This window comes from Moschus berezovskii, chromosome X, assembly GCF_049115385.1.
Source record: "Moschus berezovskii isolate FMDL1 chromosome X, NW_MosBer_1.0, whole genome shotgun sequence".
Taxonomy (NCBI): domain Eukaryota; kingdom Metazoa; phylum Chordata; class Mammalia; order Artiodactyla; family Moschidae; genus Moschus; species Moschus berezovskii.
In genome coordinates, this window is record NC_142488.1 from 17,154,811 (window position 1) to 17,175,916 (window position 21,106).

Genomic DNA, 21,106 nt, shown 5'->3' on the forward strand with positions numbered 1-21,106 from the left:
ATAGTAATATAATTATAATACAATAAATAACTCAAAATTAATGTGTTAATTACATGATATATGTGATAATATATCAATTTATATATGTTCAAATGGGGTTTTATTTGGACCCTCATACAAGACCTACATTTATCAGTGTTAATTTCATCTGGTTATATCCTATCCATTGCTTCAGGGGGCCTGATATTTTCATGCCCTTACACTCCACTAAAAGTATTTGTTATTTCTCTAATCTCCTACATATCTGATGTGTAGCTCGTATACTTTCATCCAAATTATGAGTGAGAAATAGTGAATGGGATAAGACTGAGAAATGTCTTATCGCTCTATCAGAAGCCTATATGTACCTAGCTCTCTTGCTTGTTCTTTAAACATTAATAACTTAATTTTAATAGTGATCAGCTTATGATTCTCCATCTTGTTTTTAAGGTTGTAGGGATAAAACTTACCACATTTGTGCTGAAGTTCACATCCACTGCCATCTATCTCTTGGCTTTGATCTGTCAACCAAAGGAAATAAATAGGTGTATTGGTTTTCTGTATTTATTTCATGCGGCTTAACACAGATTCATAATGCAATGTTGTATGCTAAGTCGCTTCAGTCATGTCTGACTCTTTGCAACCCATGGACTATAGCCTGCTAGGCTCCTCTGTCTGTGGGATTCTCCAGGCAAGAATACTGGAGTGGGTTGCCATGCCCTCCTCCAGGGGATCTTCCCAACCGAGGGGCTAAGCCTGCATCTCATGTCTCATGCATTGGTAGGTGGGTTCTTTACCACAAGCACCACCTGGGAAGCCTAATGCTGCAGTGGCACACAACATAAAGCTGCATTCAGTTTGTGTGTCTGAGCATGGACTGAGGGCTGTGTCCATCTAAGCAGGGTAGAATTGTTGATGGCCCCTCTAGTGGGGAAAGAAGAGAGCAGGAAGAGGAAACAGAATGCAGGAGGCAAAGGGCTATTGCAAAGGGAAGCGTCTGGGAAGTGAGAAAGGAGGGAAGCAGAGGAGGGGCACAGGTTGCCTGGTAACGTTAATTATGATATTAATAGTAATTTCTAACATTAATCAAATTTATCAGGTGCCCAGCACTCTGTTAAATGCTCCACATGGATGAACACATCTACTCTAACAACCCTGCAAAATGAGTACTACTACTGTCTCTAGGGCTTTCCTAGGGGCTCAGACAGTAAACAATCTGTCTGCAATGGAGGAGACCAGGGTTCAATCTCTGGGTTGGGAAGATCCCCTGGAGAAGGAAATAGCAACCCATTCCAGTATTCTTACCTGGTGAATTCCATGGACAGAGGAGCCTGGAGGGCTACAGTCCATGGGGCTGCAAAAAGTAGGACACGACTGAGCAACGAAAACTTTCATACTTTTACTACTGTTTTCATTTTGCAGATGGAGAAACTGAGGCACAGAGAGGCTAAGAATCATGCTCAATGTCACAAAACCATTAAGTGGCATAACCAGGATTTGAGCTGGGCCATCTGATGCTCCCTCTGAAGTGTGTGAACTGATTACCACAGCAGATACCATGTGTCACACTGTTATTATATCTGGCTACTATTATTATTGGTGTACATGTGTGTATGTGGATGCACTCACGTGGATGCACACACACACACACACACACACACACACCATGGCCAGGAAGTGAATTGCCATTGCCTTGGTCGTGTGCACATAAATGAGTTAGCCTTGGGTGTGTCTCTGTGTGCTTACCTGGAAACAGTATTTTGAGGAAAGAGACGTTTGGGTGGTACCCATACTAAGCATGACCAACTTATCCCAGTTTCCAGGAACTTCGCCAGTTTTATGACCATAAGTCCCATGCCCAGGGAATCCTCTCTTTATTGGGCAAACTGCAACAGTTGGTCACACTACCTGTACTCGTCTGGAGAACCAACTGCATGTTTTGTTATTTCTTCCCACTGGATACACAAGGGGGCATTGTAACCATTCAGTCATGCATTCCTCAAACATTTATTGAGCGCCTAATTAGAGATGTGACTGCTGCCCAAGAATCTAGCACCAAGGATGGGGTAGGGCAACAGGAAAGTGAGAAAACCTTCCACGACCCTCATCAGAAAGAATAAAATGTGCATTTAAATAAACAAACACTTCCAGAGCACTGACTGTGTGCCAAGCACTGTAATCAGCACTTTACATCCTAACTCATTTGATCCTCACAAATACCCAGGGGCATAGTTACTATGAGTGACTAATACGTCACTTCACTTCATTGTAAAGAAACAGAGGCAAAGAGAGGTTAAGTACCTTGCCCATCACACAGCTGGCAAGTGGCCCAGAGCAGGATTGGAACCCAGGCAGGCCCTCGTTGCTTTAGAATCCCCTCCTTTAACTGTTGTGCTCTGCTGGGGAAAGGACCTTGAACCCCAGCAAGAACTCTGCACAATCTCAGTCTCTTTCTAGCCCTGCTTAGGGGGTTTTCCCTAGCCTAGTGGTTCTTGAACCCTGAGCACACATTAAAAGCACCCAAGGAGTTTGAAAAAGAATATTCCTCAGGGCCCCACTCACAGAGGTTTGATTTAATGAAGTCACTCTGATCTGAACCTCAGGATTTTTAAAAGCTGCCCTCAACGATCTTCTGTGTAGCTGGGTCTGAGAACTGAGGTGGCTAGGTCCTTCCCTCTAGCAAGCTGGACTATTCCCACCCCACTCCTCTAATCTGGCACTTCTCCAAAGGATGTATGCATGCATGCTAAGTCGCCTCAGTCATTCTGATTCTTTGCAACCCCATGGACTGTAGGATCCTCTGTCCATGGGATTTCCCAGGCAAGAATACTGGAGTGGGTTGCCATGCCCTTCTCCAGGGGATCTTCCCAACCCAGGGGTCAAACGCGCATCTCTTATGTCTCCTGCATTGGCAGGTGGATTCTTTACCACTAGTGCCACCTGGGAGGTCATGCTAATGGGCAAATTTATCAGCTGAGGACCGGATTAAAATGCAGATTCTGATTCAGTAGGTTTGGGGTGGGGTGGGTTGAGGTGGATCAGAAACTCAGCATTTCGAACCAGCTCCCAGGGTATGCTGATGCTGCCAGCTCATGGACCACATTTGGAATAAGCAAAGATTTGGAGGCCAAGGGTGGTCCTTAGATCAGAAGCCTCTGCATCCCCTGCTTGTTAGAAATGCAGACTCTCAGACCCCATCCAAGTTTTGGAAGTGCTGCTCAAATCCTGAGCTTCCCACAGGTGCTGAGGATGGGTTTCAGATGTGCTAAGGTATTGCCTCCCCTCAGCTCTTAGGAACCTGGGCAGTGAGCCCCACAGTCCAGCTGCAAGCAGCCTCACTGACCCCATGTGGATGCAGATGCTCTAAGATTCACCACTGACCACCATGGAGACGGAGGTGAGAAGTCTTGCTCTCTCTGGCCTCACACCTCCAGCAAAACTTTGCTCATTCTATTTCTCCCACCTGGGTGGCCTCTGACCGGCCTCACCCAATTTCTGAAGTTCAAGCTCATGTTCTAGTACTTCTTCTATGGAACCATTCCCATTTCCAGGTGGCCATTTCAGCCCAACAGACTTTTCCCCCAAAACAAACACATGATAGCATTTCCTATGTGCCAGTCACCATTCTAAGCCCTTAACATTATTCATTCATATAACCCCCATTTTATAGGTCAGGAAAACAGATGCAGCAGTAGGGTACATCTCAAGGTCACACAGCTAATGAATGGTAGGGTCAAGACTCAAACCCAAATAGCCTGAATCACTATGCTGAACCACAACACTAAGATTCTTCTTACTGCTGTGGGATGTAGAAGGATTTGCAAATGATACAGAGTGTGGATAGTGAAAGAAAATATATTTATTTCCCATGGCTGCCGCAACAAAGTACTACAAACTGGGTGACTTATACTAACAGAAATTGTGTTCCTTCACAGTTCTGGAGATCAGAAGTCTGAGCTCACATTGTGGGCAGGGTCATGCTCCCTCTGGAGGCTCTAGGGAAGGGTTCTTCTTCGCCTTTTCCTGGCTTCACGGTGGTCACCAGCAATCCTCCGGGTTCCTTACCTTATAGATATGTCACCCCATCTTTGATTCCATCACCACATTGTCTTGTACTCTGTCTCTGTGTCCTGTCCGCTCCTTAAAAGGATACTAGGAAGATTGGAGAGTAGGACGTGCACTCATCTCCTCCTGTGAGAGCATCAAAATTGCAACTAGCTGCTGAACAACCATTTACAGAAGGATGCTAGAACCCAAGATACCGCATGTCCAGGGGAAATCAGAAGCTTTACATTCAAGCAAAAGTTAAAAAGAATTCAGCAGCACCAAACCAGCTTTACAATAAATGCTTAAGGAACTTCTCCAGGCAGGAAACACAAGAGAAGGGAAAGACCTACAAAAAATAAGCCTAAAGCAATTAAGAAAATGGTAATAGAATCATCCATTCCCATCACTTCATGGCAAATAGATGGGGAAACAATGGAAACAGTCACAGATTGTATTTTCTTGGGTTCCAAAATCACTGTGGACACGAAATTAAAAGATGCTTGCTCCTTGGAAGAAAAGCTATGACAAACCTAGACAGCATATTAAAAAGCAGAGACATTACTTTGCTGACAAAGGTCTGTACAGTCAAAGCTATGGTTTTTCCAGTAGTCATGTATGGATGTGAGATTTGGATCATAAAGAAGGCTGAGTGCCAAAGAATTGATGCTTTCAAACTGTGGTGCTGGAGAAGACTTGAGAGTCCCTTGGACCACAAGGAAGTCAAACCAGTCAATCTCAAATGAAATCAACCCTGAATATTCATTGGAAGGATTGATGCTGTAGCTGAGCTCTAATACTTTAGCCACCTGATGCAAAGAACTGACTCATTGGAAAAGACCCTGATGTTGGGAAAAATTGAGGGCAGGAGGAGAAGGGGGCCACAGAGGATGAGATGGTTGGATGGCATCACCGACTCAATGGATATGAGTTTAAGCAAACTCTGGGAGATGGTGAAGGACAGGGAAACCTGGTGTGCTGGAGTCCATGGGGTCACAAAGAGTCAGACACAACTTAGTGACTGAACAACAACGTTGCATCAGGGCCAACTCTGGTCCAGTATGGATGGATTCATCTTTAATTGTATCTACAAAGACCCTATTTCCAAATAAGATCACGTTCTAAGATCCTGGGTGGACATGAATTGGGGGGATGCTATTCAACCCAGTACAGAATAGTGCAGAGATTGTCTCATGGGCAGAAAATATTTCTTAAAACTCTTCAGCTACTCACTGTTTGGAAATACTGCTAAAGCCTTGGGACTGACACCCTCCAGATGCAGTGGAGGTGCAGAAAGCAACCCATGGAGTGGTTGGATGTTGACATCAATGGACTGCAATTTCCTCAGTGCCAAAATGACATCATTTTCTACCTCCATCCAGGATTGAACATCTGATAGTGCTTGTGGGTTCTCTCCAGATCAAATCGATCAGTTGATTTTTGTGTACAACAGGTACAATAAAACTGCCCCTTCTGAGAATTTTGCAGGTGGCAGGCACAAAGGTGAAATGTGCACTGTTGAAGTGGTCAGGCACAATCCAGGCCAGTATAGACTGGCAAAGCAGCCTGAGATCCTGCAGGGGAGATCTTTGGAGAACTCCTGGACCTGGACCTGCTGATCTGGACCTCAGCACTTCTCTGAAATATCCAAGTCCTTTCTATGACAAGCTAAGAAGGAATCCTGTCACCACCACTCCTGGGCTACAGCATGGATATTTGAGGTTGGTATCCCTATGTTACCGACCTCATCAAGTACATGCAGAAATCCTAAAGCGGGAACCTAGGTCCTGCGCTGTTCCAGGCATTCAGGATGACTTGTGGATTTTGAATGAGTCAGTATTAGAGCAGTTAAGTGCAGCCATGAAATTAAAAGACACTTGCTCCTTGGAAGAAAAGCTATAACCAACCTAGACAGCATATTAAAAAGCAGAGACATTATTTTGCCAACAAAGGTTCGTCTAGTCAAAGCTATGGTTTTTCCAGTAGTCACGTATGGATGTGAGAGTTCGACTAGAAAGAAGGCTGAGCATTGAAGAACTGATGCTTTTGAACTGTGATGTTGAAGAAGACTCTTGAGAGTCCCTTGGACTGCAAGGAGATCCAACCAGTCCATCCTAAAGGAAATCAATCCTGGGTGTTCATTGGAAGGACTCATGTTGAAGCTGAAACTCCAATAGTTTGGCCACCTGATGCGAAGAACTGACTCATTGGAACTCCAATACTTTGGCCACCTGATGCGAAGAACTGACTCATTGGAAAAGACCCTGATGCCGGGAAAGATTGAAGGCGGGAGGAGAAGGGAATGACAGAGGATGAGCTGGTTGGATGGCATCACCGACTCGATGGACATGAGTTTGAGCAAGCTCTGGGAGTTGGTGATAGACAGGGACGCCTGGTATGCTGCGGTCCATGGGGTCGCAAAGTCAGACACAACTGAGTGCGAACTGAACTGAAGTGCTGGAATAAAAGTAGAAGCTGCCAATACACATCAAACAAGTTAAAAAAAAAAAAAACTATGGAACAGAAGTGACAAACGGTAATGGAAGTATAAAAAATGACCTTGGGGACGCTGTATCCTTCTATGCTGACAATGACAGAGAAGTTGCTTTTAAAGATGCGTGGTAGTGTTACTGAGTACAAGGAATCCAACTCTTCCAACAAGAGGTGTTTCCATGCTTGGCCCCAAGGAAAGATTAGTATTCAAATTGTGCTAAGTGAACCCATTGTCTCTTCATTCCTGTTATCACTGCCCCACCAGAAAAGAAGGAAAATGAAGGAATTGAAAATCCTTAACTGCTAAAGAACTATTTCAGCTCCAGTCATTATAGCCAAAGATCTTATAACGAAGGAAGAACAACACAAAACTTTTTGATCCCTGAAGCTCAGGGGAATTTTCAAATTTGGCTCATAGGTCTGAAAGTCCAGAAACCATCTCAAGCACAGGAGAACAATCAGGCGGCCTTTTGGAGCAGAAACCAATCTCTTGAAGTCATGTAGAATAGGTGAGAAGTGCCCACGAAATGGGAATATTATTCATGGAAGCACAGGCCACCTTGTCACTTGTCACAGCGCCAGAAGATTAAAGAAGCCTAGGGCTTCATGCCCTCTTTGCAAGAAGATTCTGCTGGTTATTACGGTTTTATGGCCAAGCTGAATCGTCGGGTTGCAGAGACATGACTACCAGGGCCAGGTCAGGATAAAAGCATCAGTACTGAGCATCTCCACTCAGTGTGACCTGGGGCATCATCCATTGTTCATTAATTAATGCAACTCATACATTTTCCTTTCTAAATTCGTCTGGAATTCAAGAGCAATTCTTTAAAAGTAGATTCTCAATCTGGGGACTCGATTTACATGAAAAGTTACTTCAATTACTACATTGTTCTCCTAAAAAAGATTCTGGGTGAAGCAATTACAAAGATAAACAGGAAACTACATTCATTGATCAAACTATCTGAAGATTAACCTTTTCCCTAGTTAATTTTACTCTTCACCCTTCTATTCTGTTAGAGCACGTTCTTAGGCATATAAATTCAAAGTGGCTATGAGAAAAATACTAAAGCTAAAAATCAAAAAACACAAATAATGTTACCTGTTATTGATGACTTTACAGTCAAGTTACATAGTTCTGAGAAACCTAGAGTACGAGTTTGAAAAATGAGAGATTTATTGAACGTATGCCTAGAACAACGGTTATTAGATTTCTTGCTAACATACCCTAAAGAATTTTGAGAAGCTGTACACTCTTTCCCACGTTTAAAAAACTGAAGTTTAAGTAATATAAAATACACAGATCTTAAGGGTTGCTTTCCTATAAGTTATAGACATCTGAGTACCCACCAGTGAAAATAAGCTGTAGAAAATTTCTATCTCCCCCTAATTGCCCTTCATGCCCCTTCCAGATAACCTTCCATTTCCTGACTCTCACCCTAGATTAGCTTTCTTTTGGCATATTTTTAATTTGATAATACACATAATAACTTACAAGGAAAAAAATGATTAGCTAAAGCTTTCCATAGTTCCTTGGTGAGGAAGGATCAAAGGTGAATACACAACTACTATTTATAATCTGCTATATACAGAATTTGTCTTAAAGGGGTCTAGTTCGCACAGTTTGGACCTAGGTATTTTCTCAGTCTTTTTTGGGTGCTCTTTATTTATTATGTCCTGAATAAAATAACATATCAAGATTGATAAGAACATTTGCAAGTGCAAGTTTAGGGCTCAGAGTGACCCGATCAGTTCAATGGTACCCTTACTAGAATGCTGCCTTCCTTAACAAGAGTTAGGGAGAGGGGTTGGAGAAGTGTGCTCCCTGGTATTTGTCCTAGCCTGTCTTGAACCACTGGATAACTGTTTGTGGATGGGATATTTTATTCCCCAGATAGACTGAGATATAATGACAAGGGAACAGAAATTGGAACCAGGAGACCTGGGTAGAAGATTCAATTTTGCTATTATCCATGTGATCACAGATTCCTCAGACTCTATGAGTCTTCGTAGATTCTGTTAAATGGAACTAAAACTTACCTCATCAGGAAAAATCTAGGTAAGGAGAGTAACAATGCTTTGTAAAATGTCACGTTCTTATCACTGGGACTTTCTTACTATTCTTTTAATCAGGTGTTCATTCTTATGCTTCTTTTAACCCTCACTGAGCATTTCATGTAGGAGGTCTTAACAAATACGTGCTATATCTGCAAATAAGTGATATATCTGCTTGATATACATATAAGGTATAAGAAACAAGCCGTAGTCAGTTTACAAATGAATGATCTGCAAGTTTCCTTCCTATATTATTTTGAAGATCTATTTATAAAATTACCATTACTACTTCTTCTTCTATCAGGAAGGCTAAGTAATACCATATAGTATAACCTCTCTTCGGAGCATTTACACGCCATTCTTAATCACATCTGCAATTCTCCTGAGAACCATTGCAAACATTTTCACACTTATGTAAACTGTAACTGAGAGCAAGAAATACTGTTCTGGGGACTTACGTGGTGGTCCAGTGGCTCAGGCTCTGCACTCCCAATGCAGGGGTCCCAGGTTCAATCCCTGGTCAAGAAACTAGATCCCACATGCTGCAACTAAGACTTTGCATGTCACAACTAAGACCCAATTCAGCCAATAAAATTAAATATTTTTTAAAAAAAGAAACACTGTTCTGGTAAGGGCATGCCATGGTTGATTTTATGAATCAGGATAATTTAAAAGTCCACCTAGCAAACCATTGTTAAGGTCTCAACTATAAGCCAGATATTCAAATAGGAATCTTGATATAAAAATAAGATAATGGAGAAGGTGCTGGCCAAGACAGATGAGCCCTCTACATCCTCTCTGCCCTACTGATTACAACTGAAAGCTCTAGACAGGGGACAAAAATAACTACTACCACAGTTCACTGAGGAATTGGAAATAAAATAATAGCAGGCAGATTGGAGAGAGGGTTGGTTAACTTCATGTTATTCATACGAGTCTATTTGCTCAGGAGAGAAGCCTTGGCCACAGATGTAGATTTGGGAGTCATGAGCATATGGGTAGTCGTACATGACAAACAAACAAACAAGGACACCACAAAGTTCACAGTTGTTACTTCAACTTCAAGCATAGCTGGACCCAGAGATTTAAATGATAGTATTGGATTTCTATTTTTTCCCTCTCTTGGACTCTCTTGGGCTTGATGGCCCTTGGCAATTCCAAAGTCTCCAATTCACATCTAATCATTCAACAATTCAGCAGAAGTTTGCTTTTGTTTTTGTTTGGTTTGGTTTTTCTGATAGTTTCAGTGGAAAAGTCTCAGTGAAGACTATGATTGGTACATTGAGGGTTACATGTCTATTTTTGAGCCATGGCCTGTAACCCAGAGTATGACACTTTGAGGCTGAATAGAAAAAGACCCTGAAAAAGAGTGGCCAGAGTGGTAGGAGAAGATCCGGAAGCCAGTGATGTCCCAGAAACCAACTCAGTGAGTTTCAAAAAGGACTGAGTCAACATTCATAGAGGAGGCAGTGAAAACCAGGACAAGAGGAGATTTGACCCAGTACCCTGACCATAAAAGAGCATCAGGTAAAAAGCTAGGCAGTGGCCTTTGAAGGATGGAAGGTAGTATTAAGGAGAAGCTGGTAGAAAGTACACCAGATGTCTAAGAGGAGGAGGGTCTGGGGAATTAACTAAATCAAAAGGCTCTCGATGTCTCAGCTTCTTGAACTAAAAGTTATATCCAGATGATCAGGAAAGCCATGAGCTGAACAAGAAGCATCTCTCCTGACTCTCAATTCTGCTATATTATGCTACAGGATGCAAATATCTGTGGGGATTTTAGGTGAAAACATTAAACTTGAAAGAGATTTGTAGTGGCAAGGGGACTCTTTCAGCTTATACTCCCAGAGTTCCTGGTAGTAAGCATACCTTCTCCTTTGGCTGGGGGTATGTGGGTGAAAAGAATGAGGCGTGGCTGCTAGTTGTCTGAGCACTTGCCTGCTGTTCTGTGGGTAAAGAGATCACAGTTTGAGGATATTTTAAGACAGATCCAAGTATAAATAATGATGCCTATCATTTGTGAAGCACTTGTGGAACAAGTGCTGTCCTAACAGCTTGACCTTGGTTATGGCTCACGATAACCCCATGGGATGGTGCACTGTTATAATCAGCCCTGTTTTAAAGATGAGGAAGCTGATGCACAGATAGGTTAAAACAACTCACTCAAAGTCACACAGTTCTGGATTTAAACCTAGGGAATCTAGCTTTTGAGCCATTGCATTTGCCAGACTGTAACTTCTGATACATTCGGAAAAGGAGGTCATTCTTCATATAAGGGCCCGTGAATTTCTAGAAAAAGCAGGGTTGAGGAAGCACCATCTGGCAGCTGTGTCTCACCCCTGCCCTAGCCAGCCCATCAACTGGGGATTCAATAGCCATGCCACAGAGGCCTGGAAGCCCTACTCCCCTGGCAGCTTTGCCCTGTAACCTTGGAACCATGGGAATTTGTGGGTCCACTGGGTGATGTTTATTTGAACCCTACAATTACCTTTTTGTTTGGACTTGCACTTTCCATTTTTATTGGTTTTAGTGCATTCCCCAAATGAAAAAATAATTTTGGAGGTGCTTTATACAATAGCTGGTTTCATTATAGCATTTCAATTTTAGCTTTTGTAATCTAAGGATGAAGAGAAAGCAAATCTGCAACTTCCCAGAATTAATCTGCTTTCTTTGAATTCATATGCATAAATTACTTGTTACTTTATTTCTGAACCCCCATAGCCCTGTCACACAGCAATAAATATTTACCCATGGCCAGTCTTGCCCCTGTCCTGCCCCCTCCCTATATCATCTTGAAGTAAAAACCAAATACCCTATCATTTCATCCACAGAAATTTTAGGACACGTCTCTAGAAGATGAGGAATATTTTTTAAAAAACAGCCACAATGCCATGATAAAATTCCTTAACACCAGCAAATAGCCAGTCCATGTTCATATTTCCAGAAATTATTCTCAAAATTCTGCTTATTCTACAGTTCTATACTCCTCCATTCTTATTAACTTGACTGCTTTTGTTATTATTGATACATATTTAACACTTTTTCATTATGAAAAACTCAAATCCACAAATGTAGAGAGAATAGTATGATGAAAGCCCTGCACCCATCATTCAGCTTCAACAACTGTCTACATTTGGCCAATTTTGCTTCATCTAGTTTCCCGTTTCCATCTTCCCCTTTCGTTGACTGTTTATAAGACAATTCTCAGGCAACATTTCCCGTCATTGGGCATGCATTCTTAGCTTGGTCAGCACCAAGAAAATGCAGAGGTGTTTTCTGGTAGGCATTTATATATTTATTTCACTTTTAAATCCCTAGAAAAAGATTAGATTAAATGCAACATTTTTAGCGGATCAGACAAACTGACACTTGGCATTTGCTGTCTCTTTTTCTTTCCCCTGAGCAATGTTTAAAATAAAACCAAATTCTAAACAAATGGTGCTAATAGTCTATGACACAAATACCAAATAGAATATTTGTGTCACACATGCTTTGTCAGCTGTGTTCAGATCTTTAAAGGTACACATTTTCCCCAAGACTAACTGAATAAAGCTGAAATGCAAAATTTTAAGCCTAAGTATTATTTTGGGGGAAAAAACCCAGAAAAATGTAAAGAGACACTATCAGCTGGTTTAGATTCCAAATAGGGCCTAAATGATGACACTCCACTGGCAAAGCCCCTGGGTTCCTCTCATACTCCTTCTGGGCTTTAAGATCCACTGCTTTCCAAACAGCTCTTGGGGGACCTTTGAGAATTGTGTATCTCCCTGGGGAGACATAAGAAATAGTTCAGGCTTTGGGTTCTCATAAGGTAACTCCACAGGTCACGATTTGTTGAAATTTACTGAGATGACCTTGTTTTGTCTTGGGGAGAGTTACCATGAAATCCACAGTAACACTCATGATAACTGTGAAATCATCGTGTGTCACCATATTGCTCATTCTGCTGTTGCCACCACAAGCAAATGACAAATGACAGCCATATTGGCTAGTACACCATTAAAAGCGCAGGTGGGTAATGAAAACTTGTCACGGGTTAGGTCAAGCAACTAGCAAGAAAAGTGCTGTTGAGCACTTTCAGTACCAAAAGCAGAAAATCTGGGCAAACAAAAAGTAATTACTCAGGATTATAAATTGGTCCAATATTTGTGCAAAAGATTTGGCAGTACCTATTAAAGCTAAATGTGCATATACCCTATGGTCCAAGCAATTCCACTTTATGGCGCTAGAGGTCAGAACAGTGCTCACCCTGGGGCACTGGCTGAGGGGGGCAAGAGTGAGCTTTCTGGGGTTCTAGAAATTTTCTGTATCTTGGTCTGATAGAGGTCACACAGGTATAGACATAGGTAAATATTCACTGAATTGTGTACTGTCCTGTAAAGTGAAATTGAAAGTCACTCAGTAGTGTCCGACTCTTTGTGACTCATGGACTATACAATCCATGGAATTCTCCAGGCCAGAATACTGGAGTGGGTAGCCTTTCCTTTCTCCAAGGGATCTTCCCAACCCAGGAATTGAACCCAGGTCTCCCACATTGCAGGCAGATTCTTTCTGAACCACAAGGGAAGCCCCACTCTCCTGTAAGCAGACCTCAAAAAAGAAAAGTAATTAATAAAAATTCAGAATAAAGAGACTTTGCCAGTCCAGGTTTGATGCATGAGACAGGGTGCTCAGGGCTGGTGCACTGGGAATGACCCAGACGGATGGGATGGGGAGGGAGGTGGGAGGGGGTTCAGGATGGGGAACACGTACACCCATGGCTGATTCATGTCAATGTATGGCAAAAACCACTACCACTACAATATAGTAAAATAATTAGCCTCCAATTAATATAAATAAATTTTTTAAAAAAGAAGCTTTGCAAAGTTCTGGCAATTTAAGAGGGCCCAGATTAAGATGAAATGCTGTGCTCATGAGGAACTCATAGCTTTCCAGGTAGAAAAGGTCCAGTCAAAAGGTTGAACTTTAGGTGAAATCTCTACTTCCCCTAATACAGTTGATCCCTTTCCCCCAAGAACTTAGGTTCCTCTGAGATAAAGACCCATCTTTCCTAGAAGGGCATAGCTATATTTTCAGGTACTGATAAACATCTTACGCCTGGCACTGTTTGACTGTTCAAATGGCCTTTCTTTTATGAATTGACCCCAATGATTGATGGTCAGTGACTTCTGAATTGTTCTTTCTTGGCAAAGCCAAAATTGTCCTATCATTTCCCAAATCACTTTTTAAAAATAAGTTACATGGCAGGCTCTGTTGATATTGCTTACTATTTGTTCGTATTTATATTGTAGCCTCTGCCATTTAACACTACATTTGAATATCCTTTAATTATTCATTTTGTGTTTAGTAACTCAAGTGCACCCATTGGGTGGTGGGTCACTGAAAAACCACCACAACTAAGTTTCTATGTTGATATGCCACTGGCAGAGCAGTCAGTGTAACTCTCTCCCAATGCTTACACCTGGGAAGTTCACTGTGCTCAGTTCCTCTCCACTCTCAGTTGTTAGAGAAGTTTTATTTTGTAAAGGGAAGCAGACCTGTACCTTAAGTCCTCAACCTGAGAAACAAATGGATGCCTGGTGAGCCCAGCATTGTTCCTCTCAAATTGCCAGCCCCTGGCAAAGGAGGCAGACCTGAGGGAAAAGCATCAGGCTGTCACTGGATGTGGTTTCCTTTATAGGATGAGAAAATGGGAGAGACAAAAATAAAACCCCAAAGTCTGAAGAGCACAGAGAAGCTTGGAGTCAAAATATGAATAAATCCAAGTACATTTTCTAGGTTAAAGTGGTTTTATGTTTGTTTATATGTAGGCTTAGGAAATGTGATAGTATTAATGCATGTATATGGCTATGATTTAGAAGGCATTGATGTTAAATTGAGAAACAAAGTGATGTTACATGTACCAAAACTGAACACTGTTTTATTATTTATGACTTGGTATCACAACCTTATGGCATCTTTCAAATATGAAAAAAAAAATCCTGTGAGGATATAATGAATTAAAGCTGTGGAGGTTTTCTACAGACAAAAAATGCTCTGTATTTCAAGGCATCACATCTCCTGGATATTTTTATTTGATTTTAATTCAAGGGTCAAATTTTTATGGCTGTGTAAACAGTTGAGAAAGATTCCATCAGCTGCTTTTGAATTATTATAATAGCGGGAAACACAGTATACCTTTGCTATTTAAGAGTTTTTTAAAAAAGATCAGAACATGTGTTCCACTTCATGGTATCAAACACAGAGCAAAATGGCTCTAATTGGGAACATACTTGGGCAAACGACTAGATTAAAATGACTGAGAGTTATAAACGTCTGAAATGTCTATTTCAGGCACAAGTAGGGGAAATGGCACTAATTTCTAGAGTGCGCACATAATGATTAAATTAGCCTAGAGAGATGAAGAGTATATCAGCATGTACCCTGGAGAAGAAACGCCATATGAATCAGGAATGAGCCAATCAGCTCTTTCGTGGGTGGTGTCACCAAGAGAAAGGCAGCTGATTGCTGCTACCCCTCCAATCACGTGATCACCCAGCTAGCTCATTTCTCCAGAATCCCTTTACTCTCCTCTGTGGTATTCACCAAACTAAATAAATACTATCTGCAACTCTGTCCTTTAGCCAATTGCTCTTTTTGGTCCTTTTAGATCCTGGACTGTGAAGAAAGCTGATGGCCGAAGAATCGATGCTTTTGAACTGTGGTGTTGGAGAAGACTCTTGAGAGTCCCTTATACTGCAAGGAGATCCAACCAGTCCATTCTAAAGGAGATCAATCCTGGATGTTCATTGGAGGGACTGATGCTAAAGCTGAAACTGCAATACTTTGGCCACCTCATGCAACGAGTTGACTCACTGGAAAAGACTCTGATGCTGGGAAAGGTTGGGGGTGGGAGGAGAAGGGGACGACGGAGAATGAGATGGCTGGATGGCATCACCGACTCTGTGGACATGAGTTTGAGTGTACTCCGGGAGTTGGTGATGGACAGGGAGGCCTGGCGTGCTGTGATTCATGGGGTCGCGGAGAGTCTGACACGACTAAGCGACTGAACTGAACTGAAGTAAGCCCCAATAGATGGCCCAGGCTTATACCGGTGTAATAGAAAATGCCAACTAACCTCTGACTTTGGACTTTACCTCTGACCCAGTAGTCACCAACATTGCTCAGGGCCCAGCAAACAAGATCAGGGCACCCGTGCCTCCCTTGTTTCAACCATCTGGATGTGTGTGTGGTTCGAGAATATTCCAAGATATGAGGAAATGGTCTGCATGGCAGCAAGCTTAGGGTATAGATGCTGAATAAAGGGACAGTCTCTGTTGGTGGGGACCCTGACCACATCCGTGTGCACTAACCTCTCCAGTATATTCTGACAGAGTCCTACTTCAGGCAGTGGCTGCGACTCTCTGCCTGAGGTTTTCTCTTGGCCTAAGAATGGAGGGACCTAGAGGGACCATGGAGTATAAGCACCTCACGAGAGAAGTCTTTGCTCACACTGGATGGACTGAGAGGCAAACACACCAGCTTCCTTGCCCCTTGGTTGGGTATAACTCCCTGAGTGCCCTGGTGGGCAGCAAGCCCCAGTTGCCCATGGAGGCAATATGCTCACATGCTCCATAATGTACTCTTTCTGGCCGTGCTTCCCTGCTCCCTACCAGAGCTTCAGATCACCTCCCAAATAAGCTTCCTGCCCTTAAATCCTGTTTAGGGATCTGTGACTCTGTTACCTAACTTAGGCCAGATGGGTTTGAACTCAGGAATCATGGCAATCAGAATTCAAAGACATGAATTTGAGCCTTGTCTTTGCCATTTGCTCAGTGTGACCATAGGTGAGTTACTTTATCTTTCTGAGCCTCAGTTTCTTCATCTGTAAAATAGGGATAATAGTACACCTTTGCTGTCTAACAGTGTTGTTGGGAGGTGTGAATGAGAAAACATATGTGAATGTTAAAAACTGTAAAGAGCCACACAAATATTCATTGTACTTCATGAGAACTGTTCCCTCCTTACCCCACCCAGGCAAGACTTCTGTTAACCATTTTATTTGAAATAATTCTAGACTCAAGGGAGATCCCAATAATAGTACATGGAGTCCCATATCCCCTTCACCCAGCTTCCTCCGATGGTGACATCTAATATGATGCTAGTAGGAAATTAAAACCAGGAAATGAACATTGCTAGAGTGCTGTTGACTAGACTACTGACCTTATTCAGTTTTATGCTTTTAAAGTACTTACCAATCTGCCATTCTCTTTCTTCTCAGTCCTCTGGCCTCCACTCTCCCCATCTGTAGAGATTTTTGAGGAGTCTAAACTAGCCACTTGCATCACTTAGTGTCCACCTCATTAGAACAGGTACTGACTGAGCACCTGTAGCTTGTCCTAACTACACTTCAAAACCGTGGGACAAAATTCCATTCCTTTTAATCGAAATCCTTTGTCACTGCCTCTTGACCAATAACAGGTAGTCCTTGCATATGAAATTCCAAGATCCTGGATCCTGCTAAGCAACTTCCTAAAGTGGGAATGCAGCAGTTACCAAAAGAGTTGTTTCTAATGATGAATTGGATAACAATATTTTCATTAGGAGGTTAATACAACATTTTCTTTGGTTGCTTTAGAAGTCTTGGATAAATGCCTCCTTGTTTAGATGATTCATATCCTGCTTAATTTTTCAAGTTGCTCTGTCACTCCTTCTTTAGTACTCCTGGGACTTCACCTTTAGTGCCCAGAGAAAGAGTGAGGGGAACCTTTTCTCCATCAATCCTCTTATGAAGCGTAGGGTCGCGGGGTCGTTCGCAGTAGTGCTTCAGTAATCTCCTATTCTCTCTTTGAATGCAACCATTATTCCTCCTTGAACAGATAATTTATCTCCTCCCTGGCTGCCTTCTTGGTTAAAGGTTAACAAAAATGACATCCCCTTCAAGTTCAAACCCTTGGAATGCACAGACCCCTGCTGCCAACAAAGTCAAAGCAGGAAAACAGAAAATGTACCAGAGCTCTCTCTGAAACTGTTGCTATTTCTCTTTCTTCTTGATGCCTATGGGTCTTGCTGACCATCCTGATCTTCTGAAAACACTTTAGAACATACATTTTCAAGGACCCAAGTTTGTCCCCCTTACAGTAATACAGGATCCATTTTCCAAGTGCCTCTCAAAGCCTTCCAGCACTCCACTCTTTTCTCATAAGTTCCCTCTTGGGGATGTTATCTTCTTCCCTGGTTTTAAGACATTAGCTCTACAGATATCATTCCAAAACTACATCTCATTCCCAACCTCTCTCAAGGAATCTAGTCCCACATTCCACTTGCCTATAAGTTCCACGTCCATGGGTCGAACCACCATTCTCACAATTTCCTGGACTTAAACTCTCAGCCTTCTTTCTCTCCTTATTAGGAAGCTCATGAACTTCCTGGTCCCATTCTGTCATTCTCACCCCACACAATCACCACCACCAAAGCACTGCAAGATCTCATGTGTGTGTGTTCTCAGTCGTGTAGTCATGTTTCTTTGTGACCCCCATGGACTCACCAGGCTCCTCTGTCCATGGGATTCTCCAGGCAAGAATACTGGAGTGGGTTGCCATTCCCTTCTCCAGGGGATCTTCCCAACCCAGGGATCGAACCTGCATCTCTGGCATCTCCTTCATTGGCAGGCAGATTCTTTACCACTGAGCCACCTGGGAAGCACGTCTAAGAAATGTGTCTTCAGTTCAGTTCAGTTCAGTTGCTCAGTCGTGTCTGACTCTTTGCAACCCTATGGACTGCAGCACACCAGGCCTCCCCGTCTATCACCAACTCCCGGAGCTTACTCAAACTCATGTCCATTGCGTTGGTGATGGCATCCAACCAGCTTGTCCTCTGTCATCCCCTTCTCCTCCCACCTTCAACCTTTCCCAGCATCAGAGTCTTTTCCAGTGAGTCAACTTGTCACATGAGGTGGCCAAAGTATTGCAGTTTCAGCTTCAGCATCAGTCCTTCCAACAAATATTCAGGACTGATTTCCTTTAGGATGGACTGGTTGGATCTCCTTGTAGTCCAAGGGACTCTCAAGAGTCTTCTCCAACACCACAGTTCAAAAGCATCAATTCTTTGGCGCTCAGCCTTCTTTATGGTCCAACTCTCACATCCATACATGACTACTGGAAAAACCATAGCTTTGACTAGACGGACCTTTGTTGGTAAAGTAATGTCTGTCTTAGTGACATTCTAATGTGACCAACATAGATAGCATATTAGAAAGCAGAGACACTACTTTGCCAACCAAGGTCCATCTAGTCAAGGCTATGGTTTTTCCCATGGTCATGTATGGATGTGAGAGTTTGACTGTGAAGAAAGCTGATTGCTGAAGAATTGATGCTTTTGAACTGTGGTGCTGGAGAAGACTCTTGAGAGTCCCTTGGATGGCAAGGAGATCCAACCAGTCCATTCTAAAGGAGATCAATCCTGGGTGTTCATTGGAAGGACTGATGCTAAAGCTGAAACTCCAATACTTTGGCCACCTCATGCGAAGAGTTGACTCACTGGAAAAGACCCTGATGCTGGGAGGGATTGGGGGCGGGAGGAGATGGGGACGACAGAGAATGAGATGGCTGGATGGCATCACCAGCTCGATGGACATGAGTTTGAGTGAACTCCGGGAGTTGGTGATGGACAGGGAGGCCTGGCGTGCTGTGATTCACGGGGTCGCAAAGAGTCGGACACGACTGAGCAACTGAAGTGAACTGAACTGAATGTGTCCAAACCCAACAATGCTTTACAAAATCATCAGAAGCCAAGGAAAAGGACAACAGCCTGGCTCTGTTATTCCCAACCTACAAATTAAACACTTAGAGACTCCAGGCCCATTCCCAGACCACTGTTTCTTGCTCCAGTTATTCTTCTTGACCAAAACCGCCCTCCTTACTCTTTTCCACCTGTGAAATTCCACCTAGGCTTAAAAGATCTGGATACTCCTAATCTGGTTTGTACCACTTGTTGGCACTAATGCTAGACTACCTGGTATTGTTTACTAATTTTCTATAGCTCTTATCTTCCTCAACTACACTGCAAGCTCCTAGCAAGCAAAGATAATGTCTTCCACATTTCTGCCACATCCATAGCACCTAGGTGTCTGCCTCATTCAGAAGTGGCACCATATATTTCTCATGATGGGTTGATAGCCCTGTGTTCCAACAAAACTAAAGGAAAAGCAATGAAACCAATTCTTACTGAGCAGCTATAGATGAACCACAGCTTTCTCTAACTCCCTGAACTAATGTAAGTGTCCTACTCCCTAAACTGTCATACTACCCAGTTTGGTTGTCTTCCTAGCACTTATTGCTATGGGAAATGATCAAGTTCAGTTACTAATTTATGTAATGAATGCTGTTTGTGCCCTCTGGCTCATCCTTTCTGGACTAGTTCTCATTCCTCTAAGGGTGTGGGGTGATGGCTGCCGAGCGTTCTCAGCTGAGTGCGCCTCCAAGAATTGTCCCTGGAAGGGACCACTTGGCCTTTGATCCCACCTTGTCCCTGGAGCAGCCTGATCATAGTGCGGGAATAAACGCTGACATACTTGCCTTGCCTCAGGGCAACTCTGAAAGGCTACTCCTGTCCCAGAGTTTCTGTGCTGACTGAAGCCACTGCTACATCTGCATCAGAGTTCAGTGTTTCCCTGCCAGTCTCCACTGTCTCTCTTCCCTCCTTCCCTTTCCAGTGTTGTTCCTAAGAGCATCCATAATAAATTTTCTGCATGCAGATCTCCATTGCAGCCTGTTTCCAGGGAACCTGACTTAAGAAGGAGCTTCTTCAAAGCCTCAGCTCCTGCAATGCAGGAGCTGTAGGTTCAATCCCTAGGTTAGGAAGATACCCTGGAGGAGGGCATGGCAACCCACTCCAGTATTCTTGCCTAGAGAATCCCATGGACAGAGAAGCCTGGTGGGCTACAGGGTCACAAAGAGTTGGACACGACTGAAGCGACTGAGCATGAATGCATGCACTTGTTCACTGTCATGTCTCCTCACTAGGATGTTCCATGACAGCCTGTCTTATTTACTGCTGGGCTTAGAATAGTGCCTGGCACGTGCATAATAGGTGCTCAAGAAATATTTGCAGAGTACGAATGAATGGCTTTTATTCATCTAAGTCTTGCAACTCTATTTTCCATATTGGAAAATAAGCACAGAGAGGTCAATTAAATATCCCAAGGATACACAGCCTTCAGTCGTAGAACCAGGACGATGCTTGTATGAATCTAGTATCTACATGCTTTTCAAAACTAAGTACGACCTCCTGACATCTTCGTCATTGTGGGTAGTACTCAAAACTAAGTATGACCTCCTGATATCTTCATCATTGTGGGTAGTACTGCCTGGTTGGCAGGGGGCCACGTGTCTTTGGCTTTTGTGGTCTGGCTGACTTCTTGGCACACTTGGCAAAGAAACCTCAGTTTAGCCTTTAACTCCTCTCTCTCTCTGTTCTCGAACTCACCCATACCACTGGCATCTTCCATGCTTCTTTGTACAACTCTGCTCCAAAATGCCTTTTCTCCTCTGATTTCACT

The 21,106-nt window shown here is 42.9% G+C and overlaps 1 pseudogene; it reads left to right on the forward strand.

Moving 5' to 3' along the window:
• The first annotated feature begins 5,378 nt into the window (after positions 1–5,378).
• LOC148773232 (protein Mdm4 pseudogene) lies at positions 5,379–7,177 on the forward strand (annotated as a pseudogene).
• Positions 7,178–21,106: the final 13,929 nt, after the last annotated feature.